Raw genomic sequence first — 15,474 nt, 5'->3', positions numbered from 1 at the left:
ATGGGCTGGGTAAGTTTTATACATCTAAAAACAGCTCACTAAATAAATACAGTTCATGCTGTCCAGGCAGTGGAGAAAAGCACACTGTGCTCTAAGCCGCTCAGTCTAGAGAGTAGGGCACTGGGCTGCAAGGCAGAAGATCAGGGTTCTCCTCCTTGCTTTGGTGCTGAGCTGGTGCGTGACCACAGGCCAGTCACTTCCCCTCTCTCTGCTGTTTCTTTCCTCCTCTTTGTTCTCTATTTAGATTGGCAGGGACAATACGTCACTGTGTTTGTACAGCACCTACTACAATCTCTGTTTGATTTTCTATACGCTATTGTAATACAAATTCACAAAAAAAAACCCTTACTATACTCTATTTACAACAAAACAAAACAAAACTTTTCCTTAGGGCAGTGCACATAGGTTGGCATTGGCCAGCCAAGGATACATATGTATACATGGCAAATATAAACTGATATCTTGTGACTTAAATGAATTAATAGCCCTGATAGTGTGTTCTCTCCTATTTGCAGAGGCCTCACATTGCTGTTGCTTTTCCAATTCAAAAGAGCAGGACAGAGCTACCTTCAGAGCTTCAATTCTTTTTCTTTCATTCATTCCTTTAGAAAGCAAAGCTGACTAGATACTAGCAAATGAATGGCTGCATAGGAAAATGGAACATCTAATGTGCTCCCAGCTGTTGTTTATACCTAGGTTCAGAGAGAATAATGTGTTTGATTTTTAATACAGAAAGGGAAAGGAGTGCGACAAAAATGTGTCACTGGTTAGTGCTACAGTAACAGGAAACTCACATGAAATAATAAATAAAAATAATATTCAGCTCTTCTTACACACTTTTCATGCAGGATCTGAGAGTGTTGTGCAAACATTAATTGTAAGGCTCAATAAACCTGAGAGGTAAGTATTATTCACATTTTACAGAAGGGTAAACTGAGGCACAAAGCAGCTGAGTGACTAATCCGAGGCCAGAACAGAAGCCTAGCCAAGAACTGTCAGACCTCAGAATAATATTAAATATTATTGTAATTGCCAGCCAGATTCCCCAGCTGGTCTAACACAAAGCCTGATGATCATTAAACAGCAAAAGGAAATGGCAAAAGAATTAAAAACTACATATATAGTATGATATTTTGGGAGTTAAACCTAAAACCATTATCAAATAACAGCACGGCAATTAATTTTTTATAAGTCAAATATATGGTAAGCATGGAGAAAACAAATCTTATTTCTCTCAGAGATTATGGACATAAAGTCTTGTGACAGATTTTCACAACACATCATGCATGAATAGCAAAAGAGCTGCCACCATGTGGTACATTGCTAAGCACCCAAAAAAGGTACCTCCTTATCCGATAAAACATACTACCATTGTACTTTGATCTTGGTAACTCTTTTTTGCTTGTTGACTGATCTTTGTATGTGTCATAAACATACAGCTAAGGGTAGAATAAAATCCCTCTTTTACCTGTAAAGGGTTAAGAAGCTCAGATAACCTGGTTGGCACCTGACCAGAAGGACCAATGGGGAAAGAAGATACTTTCAAATGGAGGGGAGGCTTTGTTTGGTGCTCTGTGGAGTTTTCTTGTTCTCTCCGGAGACAAAGAGAAACCAAGCAAGTAATCCAGCTCCTACCGAATGATACATCTAAAAGTACAGAAATAGTAAGTAATAGCAAGGAAACACGTTAGAGTATCTTTTGTTTTAGCTTGTGAATTTTCCCTGTGCTAAGAGGAAGGTTTATCCCCGTTTTTGTAACTTTAAAGTTTTGCCTAGAGGGAATCCTCTGTGTTTTGAATCTGACTGCCCTGATTTTACCTTCCATCCTGATTTTATAGAGGTGCTGCTTTTATTTTTTTCTTTATAATAAAGTTTTGTTTTAAAATCATCTGATTGAGTTTTAGTGTCCTAAAAACCCAAGGGTCTGGTCTGTGCTCACCCTGGTTACCTATTTGATTGGTGTATTATTCTCAAGCCTCCCCAGGAAAGGGGGTGAAGGGACTTGGGGGGATATTTTGGGGAAACAGGAACTCCAAGTGATCCTTTCCCTAAATCTTTGTCTAACTCACTTGGTGGTGGCAGCATTCTGTTCAAGGACAAGGAAGGATTTGTGCCTTGGGGAAGTTTTTAACCTAAGCTGGTAGAAATAAGCTTTTGGGGTCTTTCATGAGGGTCCCCACATCTGTACCCCAGAGTTCAGAGTGAGGAGGGAACCCTGACAATATGACTAATATAAAGGGTCAAATTCTTAGCAAGCATCAAGCCATCCTCTGTTTTACATGGTCACTTTTGGGTTCACACTTAGGGCTTGGCTACACTTGCAAGTTGCAGCGCTGGTAGAGGCTTTCCAGCGCTGCAATTAGTAACCGTCCACACCTGCAAGGCACATCCAGCGCTGCAACTCCCTGGCTGCAGCGCTGGCTGTACACCTGGCCAGGTTGGGGTGTAGCGATTGCAGCGCTGGTGATCCAGCGCTGCTCATCAAGTGTGGACACACACCAGCGCTTTTATTGGCCTCCAGGGAATAAGGAGATATCCCAGAATGCTTTTAACTAAATTACTCTCTTTGTTTTGTTATGCAGCCTCTCTTTGTTTTGTTGTGAACTCCGATCGGAGCTCCGTTGAACTGCTTATCTAAAAAACAAACACTGATCACAGCAAACAGGAGCTATCTGTACCTGGCTGTGAACGATCAAATGAAAGGCAAGCAGTTTGCTTGACAGAGAAACAGCGTTGGATGCAGGCTGTTTGCAATTAAGACTAAGGGTTCGCGAACATTTTGTGATTTTTCAATCCAGGGAAGCTAACACACAGTGTTGGCTCCAAAAATCCACTCTCTCTATCTTCCCCGCTCCCTGTCACAGTACACCACAGGGAGCGAGTGAAACAGCGGGGAGTCCGTGTTGGAGGCAGGCTGTTTGCAATTAAGAGTTAAGACTAAGGGCTCGCGAACATTTTGTGATTTTTAAATCCAGGAAGCTAACACACAGTGTTGGCTCCAAAAATCCACTCTCTCTATCTTCCCCGCTCCCTGTCACAGTACACCACCCTCCACCCCCCTCTTTTGAAAAGCACGTTGTTGCCACTTGAATGCTGGGATAGCTGCCCATAATGCAGCACTCCCAACAGCGCTGTAAATGCTGCAAATGTGGCCACACACCAGCGCTGGTAGCTGAGTGTGGCCACACACCAGCACTGGCCCTGCACAGCTGCACGACCAGCGCTGTAACTCCCAGCGCTGCAACTTTCAAGTGTAGCCAAGCCCTTAGTCTATGCATGCCCATGCCATACCCCATGTGTGCTCACCAATCATTTAAATGACGACTCATCTCCCCAGTTTGCAAAAGCAAATGGCTATGTGCATGTGCACAATAAGAGTGCATCGACTTTTGTAAGCACTGTTGTATCAATGGAAGATATATACAACTGATCCAGGTATAGATAACAACAAGGATGTGTTTTTCCAGGTAGTCCACTCAGAGGAAGCGAGTCTCTGCCCAGCTCATAACTGCCCACAAGAGACTGCATGTCATCTCTGAGCTAGAGGACAGAAAGCAGCATTGTCACAGATGTGGCAGGCTTTAAGAGAGACAGACACATTGGACAGCATTTCCAAACCAACTTTCACAGAGGTAGAATGAACTGCACGTGCACGCATGGAGACCCAAAGTTACATGGAAAGTCTTGGTGCAAATAAATTGCTCAAAATTCTCTACTTTTTTTTGTTCTGCTCTGTTTCTGAGATGTGCTTAAGACACAAAACAAAGTTCATAGGCAGTTTAGTTTCAAAATTTGTACTTATTCATCTCCTGAATCCTTTGGCTGTGGTTCACACTCAAACACTCTGTCACAAAGAAAATCATCAGTTTGTCATAATGATTCTTAACTTACACTCCAGCAGCTGTAGCTCCTCCTTTCACAGGCAGTGTGAAATATTCTTCTGCCTTTTGGGGGAAGTGTCAGTGACACCACTTCTGCTCACTCTCCATACTGCGTCTATAGGGGGAAAAGATGACGTGAACTAATGAGTCAAAACTTGTGAGCTTGGATGGGCACGTTCTCCAGAGTCCACATCTCTGTGGCAATCACTCATTGCAGCTCTATTTAAAAAATTATCAATTGATTAAGCACAGTGACCTTTACAGAATAATGAGTTAGGAACAATGCCAAATGTTGATTAACTGTCATGTCCACATGTCCCCCCTGTGACGGAACTGCAGAGGTATCCATATGCAGTAAACAACTTAGCTAAGATTGAGAAGTAAAGGTAAAAGGAACAGTTAAAATGAGGGAAAGAAATTGTCCTATTGCCAAAAATACCACTGCAGGGGCTACATATCAAGAGTTGTCCATAAAGAGAGACCAGCAAAAAAACAAAAACAAAAACAAACCCATGGGTATATGTCTACATTGCAGCTGGCCTGTGAGAGCTGACTTGGGCTCATGGGGCTCAGGCTGTGGGGCTGTAAAATTGCAGGATAAATGTTCAGGCACAGGCTGGAGCCCAGGCTCTGAGCCCCTCCCCTCTTGTGGGGTCCCAGAGCTCAGGCTGTTATCTAATGCAATTTATCATATTCTCCCCGCCTGTGAGCTATCAACAAAACGTCTGCAATGATCATATAAAACAGATGACAGAATCTGCAGTTTTGAATGTAAACCAAAAACAGTTTACTTTGAAACAATTTAGCCATTTTCTCCTTTCAGTTCCCTGGGTTTTTCTTTCTTTGCTACTGTCAGCAACTTTGCAGTATAGAGGGGGGCAATTGAATTTCACAACCTAATAGAATTAGCTACCTGCAGATTTCCAAATAAAAACTCTCTCTCTCTGGAGTGATCAAAAACACTTTCTTTTTCATCAGACACCAACATGTTATCTAAACCACCATGACAAACACAGTACTATTGCAGTCAAATTTAAATGGCTGTTCAGTGATGCACAACAACCTCTTGATATCTCCTTTTACATTCCAGCCTGCTTTGTCTCTCTAACATGACTAGTTACAATTATATTTTTCATTCTTTCCACATCCCCACCAACCACCTGTAGTCAGAGGCTGAGTTTCTCATCCAACCAGTTCATAGTCTGTGCCTGCTGATGTGGAGATGACCTGAAGTAAATTGATAATGTTTTCACCACTACAACCGACCGCTACCTAATTCTAATGCAGAGGAAATGACAGGTGAGTCTGTAAGAGATTGAATAAGGCAGCTTCCAATTGTCACCTTAGGGAGCATATAATAGGTGGACAGGTTAGGTCACAAGTGAAAATAAATTGTGTGGTCTCAGCTTGGTCACTATGGGCCTGATTTTCAAAGGTTCTAAGCACTTCCACTGACTTGAATTCATTGCAAATGCTCAGTACCGGGGGGGAGGGAAATCAGGCTTCACAGAAATCACCACACAGTTTAACACAACAGGCAGTCTTTAACCAAGAGAGGCCCATTAGGCCCCATATTGCAGATAAAGAAGGAAGGCAAAATTGTATATAGGAAGCTTGCACAAAACCTTTCTACACTATTCATAGCACAAGACAGGTAAACCAGTTTGGATAAAGTGAGAATTAGCTTGAATCATCTTAAACCCAGACTGAATATAGACCTCTGAGATGCATTTCTGATGTAATTCAGCAAGTCCTTCAAATGCTTCCAACCCTTTCTCTAACCCCAAAATAACTTCCTTTATGGAGTATTTTATCCAAATCTGCAACCCATGCCCTCCCCAATGGCACTGTCACATCTTTCCAGTGTCTTGGAATCACTATTTTTCATGTTACCATTACACTTGAGGTTACCATTTAATATTTCTCATTAAATAATGTAGCTCAACTCTGAAAGAGTCTGATAATATTCAAAGAGGTACCAGATTAACAGCCTTTCAGACTTATTTTTAAGACAAGGCATACAACACAATTAACAGAATGTGCTGCCTACACAATGCTCCCAGACTGGTGAACCAAGCACCTTCTTCCGCAAGAGCACACACAAAGGGAGATCTGACCTGGAGAACCTCAGGGCCCGAGTTCCATCAAAAGTACCTCCACATCTTTCCCAGCTGTAGACTAGGTATGTCAGGGCCAGTTTCAATGGCTTTCCGTTTGTACATGCTCCCCCATCAGCACTGGTAACACAACACTACCTATCATACTGCTATTCAGATCTGTCTTGCAATGATGACCTGGCCTCACTACCTCAGGGTGGGAGAGTTACTGCTGTTCAGAGCAATAGCAATCTATGATGCATTTCCAGTATAAGTTATGCTTCCTGGATAGAGGAATCTACTGCACAGAGCAGAGCTATTCACTGTTTGATTATGTTCATTCCCCCCCCCCAACCTCTTCTACACAAATTCATAGAGCTTAGTCACACATTACAGCCACAGAAGGGGAAGAGATTACTATGCAGCCACATTTATTTTCCATGTATTCCTCTGACCCAATTTATGCAAGAATTTTTGTTGATCTCCACAGCACAGGTGATCATATAATAGGCCCCATAAGTGCAACATACTGACTCAGAACCCCCTCCCTCTACCTCCCATTTCTGCATGGCAGTATAATGTCCTGCCACTTCATTGCAAGCCTCTGTTTGTCGTCATCCCCCTCCTCACCACCAGATGATGGTTTGATTTTCAGTTAGTACTTTCTTATTTTCCTGCAGGAAAACAAGAAAATAAAGAAATCCCTTGAAAACAGACCAAAATAAAACAACAAACAGCTTCATTTGATGTGACAAACTATCCTTTGGAGGCTAGTAATATACAGGAGTGAGATGAAGTTAGCCAGAAGTATTTTGCCAAGACTTGTGACATACTGTCAAATGTGAACATTAGCACCTTGGCATATAACTAATTTATAGCTTTTTCAGAGCAATTCCAGCTCTAATCATGTTCCTCTCACACTATTTAAATATATTTTAAAGAACAAAGAGCCCTGCAACACTTATTCCCTCATGTGCATTTGCAAGCAATGCATTTATGGTTGTCTCAAATCCCGCATGACTCACGTTACAGAGCAAAAGGGATAAGATGATTAAATAGACTGGCTCACCCAGCCAGTTTTTACACATCAATAAATAACATCAACACAGTAGAAAGATGTGGCTTTCTGTTTGGAATTAATTCAAGCACTGGCTCTTCTTCAGATCTTCCACTCTGTGTAAACTAGATCTGGGCAAATAATTCATAATGGATCCTTTATCAATTAAGTTGATTACTTCTGTTTGCTCATTGGCAAACTCAACTTCTTTGAATGTTTTCTTTACTACGAACTATTAGGTAAACAGTTTCAATTAATAACCCTTGGCCTGTAGATTTTTCACATGAAGATGGTTGCAAGAACTCACAATTGTACATTCAAGTTGTGCTGATTAGTTTTAATTGAACACATAAGTCAAATGGTATATTTTTGTCCCCAGTTGGAGGAGTGTAAAATGAGGGATCCGGTGCATACATTCAGGGCTGCAATTCTGGGAATTGCTTGCTCTGCATATTCTCTAATATTCTTGTCAGCCCTTTGATGGGGTCAGGCACACAGCATACCTGTGACAGGCTTTGCTAAGGAGGAGCCAACACAGATCCATCCACCTGTGATTAGTTTATTGCCTATATGGCGGGGTGACATTAATTAGCTAAGGAATACTTGGGCCTAATGAAGTGTTATGATTGCTCTGGTCAGGAAACCTCAGAACACAGGGACCTTCTGAGGAGAGGGACTTCTCAGGGGAGCAGGCTAGTGGACTCACCAGGAAAAGTAGTTTGAGAAAGGTACTCCTACGGAGGAGGTCCCAAAAATCAAGTGCCAAGTTCCCAGAGAGGCCTGGTACATGTGAAAGGCCATTAAGAGACAGGAGCAGGTGGTTCAGATTGAAAAGGCACCACACACTGCTCTGAACTGCCTCTGTAGAGGTCAAACCCTGAGTCGAGAGAGGGAATTCTTCTCCAGGTGATGGCAAGAGCCTTGACTCCTCTTAGGGGGGAATGAGTCAAGTGGGCCTTATTGATAAGAAGCTTGGATGGAGGAAATAGATGGACTCAGGTAGGGCAGACAAATTAAGATTAACTCTGCCTCCCTCCAGCTACAATGCTGGAATGGAGGCTTGCTTGCATACCATCTTTTGGCCTTTAGTTAAATAAGTTAGACCCCAGAAGGGCACTCTCCACTAAGCAGAAGTCTCAGTCAACTTATTGAAAGACTGTTAGGGGAAAACAGACAACTGTGGTTCCGCATGCCAGAATGATAGGTCAGCCTTGATACAAAGGGGTGCTCCAGGGGTGAGCGATCACCCTAATAATGCTCTTTAACAGGGTAGATTTAGAAAATTAGAACAGTAGCATTCTCTGGAGTGCCAGAGAGTGAGAGACAAAGTAGTAACACTTTACTTTTACTGCCCTCTCTATAAAGAACTCGCTCCCGCCATCTGCCATTTTTGTACATAAGACAGAGAATCATATACAGTACAACAACAGTTGGTGCACAATCTAAAAGAGCAAAAAGCTCTCCAATCTTCCATTGACTATGCAAAGTAAATCCCATTGAATCAAGACTGAATCTTCCCCCACCCCCAAAAAAGAAATCCAGTGGCAAACATGGATATATTCCTTTCCCTCCGACAGTCATTCCATAAAGGAGGAGTGTAACAGGGTTGCACTCACTTCTCACCAGCATCCCCTGGCTGAGCACATGTGCCTGCACTCTCTCAGGGGTCAGCAATATGTCCGTACACGGCCACAAGTGTCAGTGGTAAAAATTTCGAGGTCCATGGTAATTTTTAAAAAAATGGAATGACTGAATGACATCCCCTCCCCCGCAATGTTCGTCACTAAGTTCTGGTCTACACTACAGAGTTAGGTCAAAGGAAGTCGCCTTAAGTCGACCTGTTAATTTATGTGTCTACACTACCGGGTCCTTTACGTCAACCTAAGTTGCCCCTGATGTTGACTTCTGTAATCCACCTCTGCGAGAGGTGTAGCGCTTAGTTCGATTTTCATGGGCCAACTGCGAGGTAGTGCAGATGCAGCATTGTGTAATTCGACTTCATTGGCCTCCAGGTGGTGTCCCACAATGCTCATCTGTAACCACTCTGAAGATCATTCTCAACTTTGCTGCACTGCAGCCAGGTATACAGGAAACAGCCCCTCCCCTGCTAAAGACCCAGGAACTTTTTGCTTTCCCATTTCCTGTTTGATCAGCATTGGGAGCATGTCAGCTTGAGCATAGCTGATCATGGAGACTACACACCCCAAATGCGCTCCAGCCTGATCCGCATTGGAGGTGGTGGATCTCATCACTGTGTGAGGAGAAGAGTCTGTGCAGAGATCTATGCAAAGATCGCTCGTGGAATGGGGGAGATGGGCTACACTAGGGACACATAGCAGTGCCGTGTGAAAATAAAAGAACTTTGCCAAGCATACCAGAAGGCAAGGGAGGCAAAGAGTCATTCTGTGCTGAACCCCACACATGCTGGTTCTACAACAAGCTGCATGTGATTCTATGGGGTGATCCTACCAGCACCCCCACAAGCAACGTGGACACCTCACAGGTGTGTGAGTCCAAGGAAAACAAGGAGCATGATATGGTGGATGAAGAAGAGGAGGAGGAGGAGGAGAACTGGAGACAGGTGATCCATCCTCACTGAGAGCCAGGAAATATTTTTAACCTTGGAGCCCTGTGGGTCACAGGACATCACAGTAGCTGACCATGATGCTGGGAAAGGCACCTCTGCTGAGTATACAATTACATGAAAGTCCAGTTAAACTTTAGCGGGCACACACATTCGGTGGTATTGCATATTTACTGTGAAGAAAAAGTGAGGTTCTGTGGTTCTCTGCTTACAAGAGGCCGCTCCAGCTACGCAGAAGGTTGGCCCTGGAAAAGACTGTTTATGTGGCCGGGGATAGCCCGGGAATCCTCCATGGAGGTGCTCTGCAATCCTTTGCAGAAGGTTTCTGGGCAGGACAGTCTTATTTCTTCCACCATAGTAGGACACTTTCCCACACAACTCCTGAATTAATTCTGTTGGCATCATTGCAATACACAGCATCCCCTTCCTTGCAGCATCCCCTTCCTTTCTGCCTCTGTTAACCTCAGGAGACAGATATCACATAGGGTTGCCTAGGGGAAATTTATCATTAAATGTGCTCTTACATGGAAAAAAAGGGCATGTATACCCACCCCACCCCTCCCCACATTCCGGAACGCCAAACCACATGACCACTAATGTGCCTTTACTGTGCCCGGCATGGGTCAGCAAGAAGTTTAAAGTGGCTGATAGGGGACTGTGGCCTCACATGAGAGATTCCACAATTTGGGAGTGAAAATGTTCCCCACCATCCCATTCATAAACAGCTTCCCATGGTGCTATGAGGAAGGGCCATTGTTCGACTAGCTACCTGTGCTCCCGACATGAGCCTGCCATAAATTTAATTAAGAGTGTGGTCATCCATGACCTGGGGGTGGGGGGCTACTCACCGTGGCTGGAGCAGCAAAGTGGCACAGTGAACAGTTATGGATTCTGATTATGTTATGGCTTGCACCTAGTGTAATAAGGGTTTCTTTTTCATGAAAACGGCCTTGCTGTGGAAACATTTTATTCATGTACAATGGCTCCTTTATTTTTTTTCCACCTGACAGCTGGAAATGTGTCCTTCAGAGTGTCATCAACACCTGAAAGCAGACTTTGGGTGATTAGAAGGAGGAGAAAGAGAACACGGGAGAACATGTTCGCTGACATAATGAACGCCTCCAGGACAACTGACAGAGCTGAGAGCGTGGAGGATTTCACTGTCTGAAAAGTTAGACATGGACATGGAGAGCAGGAAAGGTTCCAATGAGCGAGAGCATGCTGCACAGGATGCGATGCTTCGGATTATGAGGGACCAAGCAGCCATGTTGAGGTATCTAGTTGAGCTGCAGGAACAGAAGCAGAGTAGAGTTCCTCTGCAGACCCTGGTGGACAACCAGCCAGCATCACCTGGTGCATAATTACCCTCCCCCAAGCGTTCTATGAGGTATGGGTGAAAAGTCCATTATCCCTTACACTTAACTCGGTGGGGGGAGGGTACAAGGACCAGAGGGCACCCCTTTACAGACTTTTGATGGTCTGGAATGCGGTGTTATGTTACACAGCAGCTGAAAATGTTTCTGCCATTCCAACTTTACAACCCCTTTTCCCTCAAGGTTACCTTTTCTTTCTGTTCTCCCTCTTTACTTATGTTTGTTAAATAAAGTAAATGGATTAAAGAAATAAATGTTCTTTGTTGAGTAGAAGCAGAGGGCTTGGGCAGGGAGTTGGCTTTACAGGGACAGAGATACAAGCCAGGTAAAAGTTTGGGAAAGCACAATGCAGACAAGCAGCTCACATTACTGTGACTCATTATTGAAACGGCTTTTCAAAGGCTCGCAGATATGCAGGACCCCTTGCTGTGCTCTTCTTATTGCTCCGGTGTCTGGCTGCTCAAAAATGGCTGCCATGCGATCTGTCTCAACTGCCCACCCTTGCAGAAAATTTTCCCCCTTTTTCTCACAGATATTATGGAGCACACAGCAGACAGCTATAACCATGTGGATGTTCTCCGCACTAAGGTCTAACCTTGTTAGTAGACTTCTCCAGCACCCTTTCAAATGACCAAAGGCACATTCAACCACCATTCTGCACTTGCTGAGCCTATAGTTGAACCATTCCTTACTGCTGTCCAGATGGCCGGTGTATGGCTTCATGAACCATGGGAACAAGGGGTACACTGTGTCCTTCAGGATAACTATAGGCCTCTCAACATCGTCAATGTTAATTTTGTGGTCTGGAAAGAAAGTCCAGGATTGCAACTTTTTGAATAGACCGGAGCTCCTAAAGATGTGCGCATCATGAACCTTAGGCAAATACAATTTAGAAGGGGCTACTATAAGGTGGGTGCATAACTGGCTGGATAACCATACTCAGAGAGTAGTTATTAATGGTTCCCAATCCTGCTGGAAAGGTATAACAAGTGGGGTTCCGCAGGGGTCTGTTTTGGGACCGGCTCTGTTCAATATCTTCATCAACGACTTAGATGTTGGCATAGAAAGTACGCTTATTAAGTTTGCAGATGATACCAAACTGGGAGGGATTGCAACTGCTTTGGAGGACAGGGTCATAATTCAAAATGATCTGGACAAATTGGAGAAATGGTCTGAGGTAAACCGGATGAAGTTTAATAAAGACAAATGCAAAGTGCTCCACTTAGGAAGGAACAATCAGTTTCACACATACAGAATGGGAAGAGACTGTCTAGGAAGGAGTACGGCAGAAAGGGATTTAGGGGTTATAGTGGACCACAAGCTAAATATGAGTCAACAGTGTGATGCTGTTGCAAAAAAAGCAAACGTGACTCTGGGATGCATTAACAGGTGTGTTGTGAGCAAGACACGAGAAGTCATTCTTCCGCTCTACTCTGTGCTGGTTAGGACTCAGCTGGAGTATTATGTCCAGTTCTGGGCACCGCATTTCAAGAAAGATGTGGAGAAATTGGAGAGGGTCCAGAGACGAGCAACAAGAATGATTAAAGGTCTTGAGAACATGACCTACGAAGGAAGGCTGAAAGAATTGGGTTTGTTTAATTTGGAAAAGAGAAGACTGAGAGGGGACATGATGGCAGTTTTCAGGTATCTAAAAGGGTGTCATCAGGAGAAGGGAGAAAGCTTTTTCACCATAGCCTCTAATGATAGAACAAGAAGCAATGGGCTTAAACTGCAACAAGGGAGATTTAGGTTGGACATTAGGAAAAAGTTCCTAACTGTCAGGGTAGTTAAACACTGGAATAAATTGCCTAGGGAGGTTGTGGAATCTCCATCTCTGGAGATATTTAAGAAGAGGTTAGATAAATGTCTATCAGGGATGGTCTAGACAGTATTTGCTCCTGCCATGAGGGCAGGGGACTGGACTCGATGACCTCTCGAGGTCCCTTCCAGTCCTAGAGTCTATGAGTCAGTGCTTGTTTCACAAGACCAGAAACAGTGCTCAGAGTGCAGCTGCTCTGTGACTGCCAACAGCAACCGTGAATTGTTTTTTTCAGTGGTTTGCAGCAGGGCTGCTTGCAGGACATCACTATGTTCTGTGTGGTGGGCCCTACTTCTGCTCTGGAAATACTGCAGGACAAGGCACAAGGTGTTTGAGTTGCTCACAGCAGGAGTGCACAATTGAGCAGGCTCCATGCTTCTGGGGTTATAGCGTATGCGCAGCAGTTTTAAGGTGTGAAAACCACTGGGTTGTTTGCCATTGATATGAGGGAGGGAACACAGTGCATCATGGGATGCTGACACAATGTTCCCATTCTCCCCTGCGACAATGTTTTGGTCCCATGAGGCATTGCACAAACCTCCCCAAAATACACTGTGGCAAGTTGCACTTTGGGATAGCTACCCACGATGCACTGCTTTGTGCATAGATGCAGGCGCTGCTAATGAGGATGCACTCCATCAAGACAATGAGCATAGTGGGGCTACCCACAATTGCCTTCATTAATTTGGGGGCTTGAGGTTGAATTATTTAAAGTAGACTTAATTTTGTAGTATAGACAAGCCCTGAGTACGGTAATTTTGTCAAGTGTCCATCGTGCAACATGGTGGTGCTGACCCCTGCGCTCTCTCTACCTGTTTGTGGTGTTTCTCTGCTGACTTAGCCTTCTGGCCAAGTCCTATACAGTCTGTCTGTGAGATAAAAGCAATGCAAACCCCTTTCAGGGTACAACTCCAACAGGGGTTTCTCTCGGTTTGTCTCTGCTCCTTCCCTGAAGGCAATGTCTGTGCGCTCTCAGAACCTTTCTGGCCCCAGCTTTTCAGCTGGGCCACTACAGTTCAGTCCCCCTTCTGGGGTGCCTCAAATTCCAGGCCATTTTCCCTTTCTGGAGGTGGGGAGGTACCAGGGACCACCCTCTACTCCAGGTCCCAGCCCAGGGACCCTATAGATAGCAGCGATCCACAATGTCCCTTTAAATAAACTGCATTGCTGCTCTAATTCCCTGGGCCACTTTCCCATGGCTTCTGGACATTCTTCACCCTTAACTCAGAGCCTTGTCCTGGTGGAGTCCCAGCAGCCAGCCTGGAGCACCATCCACTCTCCTCCAGCTCTAGAAAGGAACTGCCCTCACTCTGGCCCTGCAGCTCTTCTTATACTAGCCTGCTGGGCCCCGATTGGCTGCTTTCCACACAGCCGCGCTAGGCAGCTCAGAGGACCTCTCTACTACCCTCTTCTGGGGCAAGGTGTGGCAGGGCTACAATGCCACCAGCAGGGGCCCTTCACCCCATCACAGGGAGATATACACTCTCACTCCCACATTGCCAGAACAGGCAAGGTCAAGAATAATAGTCTTCAGAAAGATTCTCTCTCCCCATATGAGTAGCTATGCATCTTATGCCTCCATAGTGTGTAAATTACTTTTGTTTGGCGTCAAAGCACCAGCTTGATCGTGAATAGGTAGGGCCTGTGAACACCCCATGTCTAATTGATGCGAACCTATGCTAATCGTAGGGCTACATCTATGCTTTGCCAAACAGTCCTTAAGATACCTATTCTCAATGAGTTACAACTGACACTCTAAAATGTCTCACGATAGTACATTTTAAGGATACTATATAACACAGTCCTTATCTGCTTGAGTTAAAATCATTTTTATCTCAGATCTTTGAGCTTACCATATATTTCTGTAAGATTATTTTCAGTCAAAAACAAAGAAATATTACCTGAGTGTACTTTAATTCACATAATAGCTCGCTGCAACACAGCAAGGACACATATTGATCAGCATCCCCAGTGGCTTTCTTAAATATTATGAGCCAACTCTAATTCAGTTCAGAAAAACAATCTTGTTCATTTCTTGGCTAGTGGAGTTTCTCCTTATTAAAGCTATGGCTTACATGTTACAGAAAGCAAAAGCTCTCGATGACGATATGCATAATGAAGAGACTCCATTCCTTACACAGAAAGCTAATTAATCATTAGGTGAGTTCTAGTAAATTTTCTGAATCACCAATCTTCTGACAGACACACTGTTAAGCCAGCAAACTGCCCACAGATGTTACTTGCCCTTCAGAAGGGAAAGTATTCTCTTGTGGACTTTGAGCATCCTGTCGCTATTTTTTTTAAACAAAAACAAAATTAACAAAACATGTAATGACTAATGTATCTGTGCAAGCAAACAATGATCGCATGGAGCCTAATAGTGCCAGGGTTTAAGGTATATTGATGGAAGTGTGAATTGTTTTCTAGTGGATCAGGTATGGTGTAGTAGACAGAGCAACTACATTTTCTGTTTAACACAGTTTAAAACCCAATTTAGAGAAAAAACGTTACCATCCTTGCTGCAGAGCTAGCTGTTGAGTTTCCCTTGTCATGTCCTTAGCTTCTTTGTTATGCTACTGGGTCACTCTCCGCACTGAAGTTTTCTCAGCAAGGATCAGTAGCCTGGCTCTCCCCCTCCCACAGAAATAAGAAGAGGATCTAGGT

At 44.0% G+C, this 15,474-nt stretch overlaps 1 long non-coding RNA gene across 1 annotated transcript in view; it reads right to left on the bottom strand.

Moving 5' to 3' along the window:
- Nucleotides 1-3,924: 3,924 nt before the first annotated feature.
- Nucleotides 3,925-15,474, bottom strand: part of LOC123344033 — an 86,827-nt gene continuing 75,277 nt past the window's right edge. Inside the window, exon 3 of the long non-coding RNA XR_006572446.1 lies at nucleotides 3,925-3,996. This is a non-coding gene — a long non-coding RNA (uncharacterized LOC123344033). The remainder of the gene's footprint in view (nucleotides 3,997-15,474) is intronic.

The sequence above is a fragment of the Mauremys mutica genome, chromosome 11, assembly GCF_020497125.1.
Source record: "Mauremys mutica isolate MM-2020 ecotype Southern chromosome 11, ASM2049712v1, whole genome shotgun sequence".
Classification (NCBI taxonomy): Eukaryota; Metazoa; Chordata; order Testudines; family Geoemydidae; genus Mauremys; species Mauremys mutica.
Note: the sequence above shows the minus strand (reverse complement) of the source record. Positions and strands in the feature narration are given on the sequence as shown.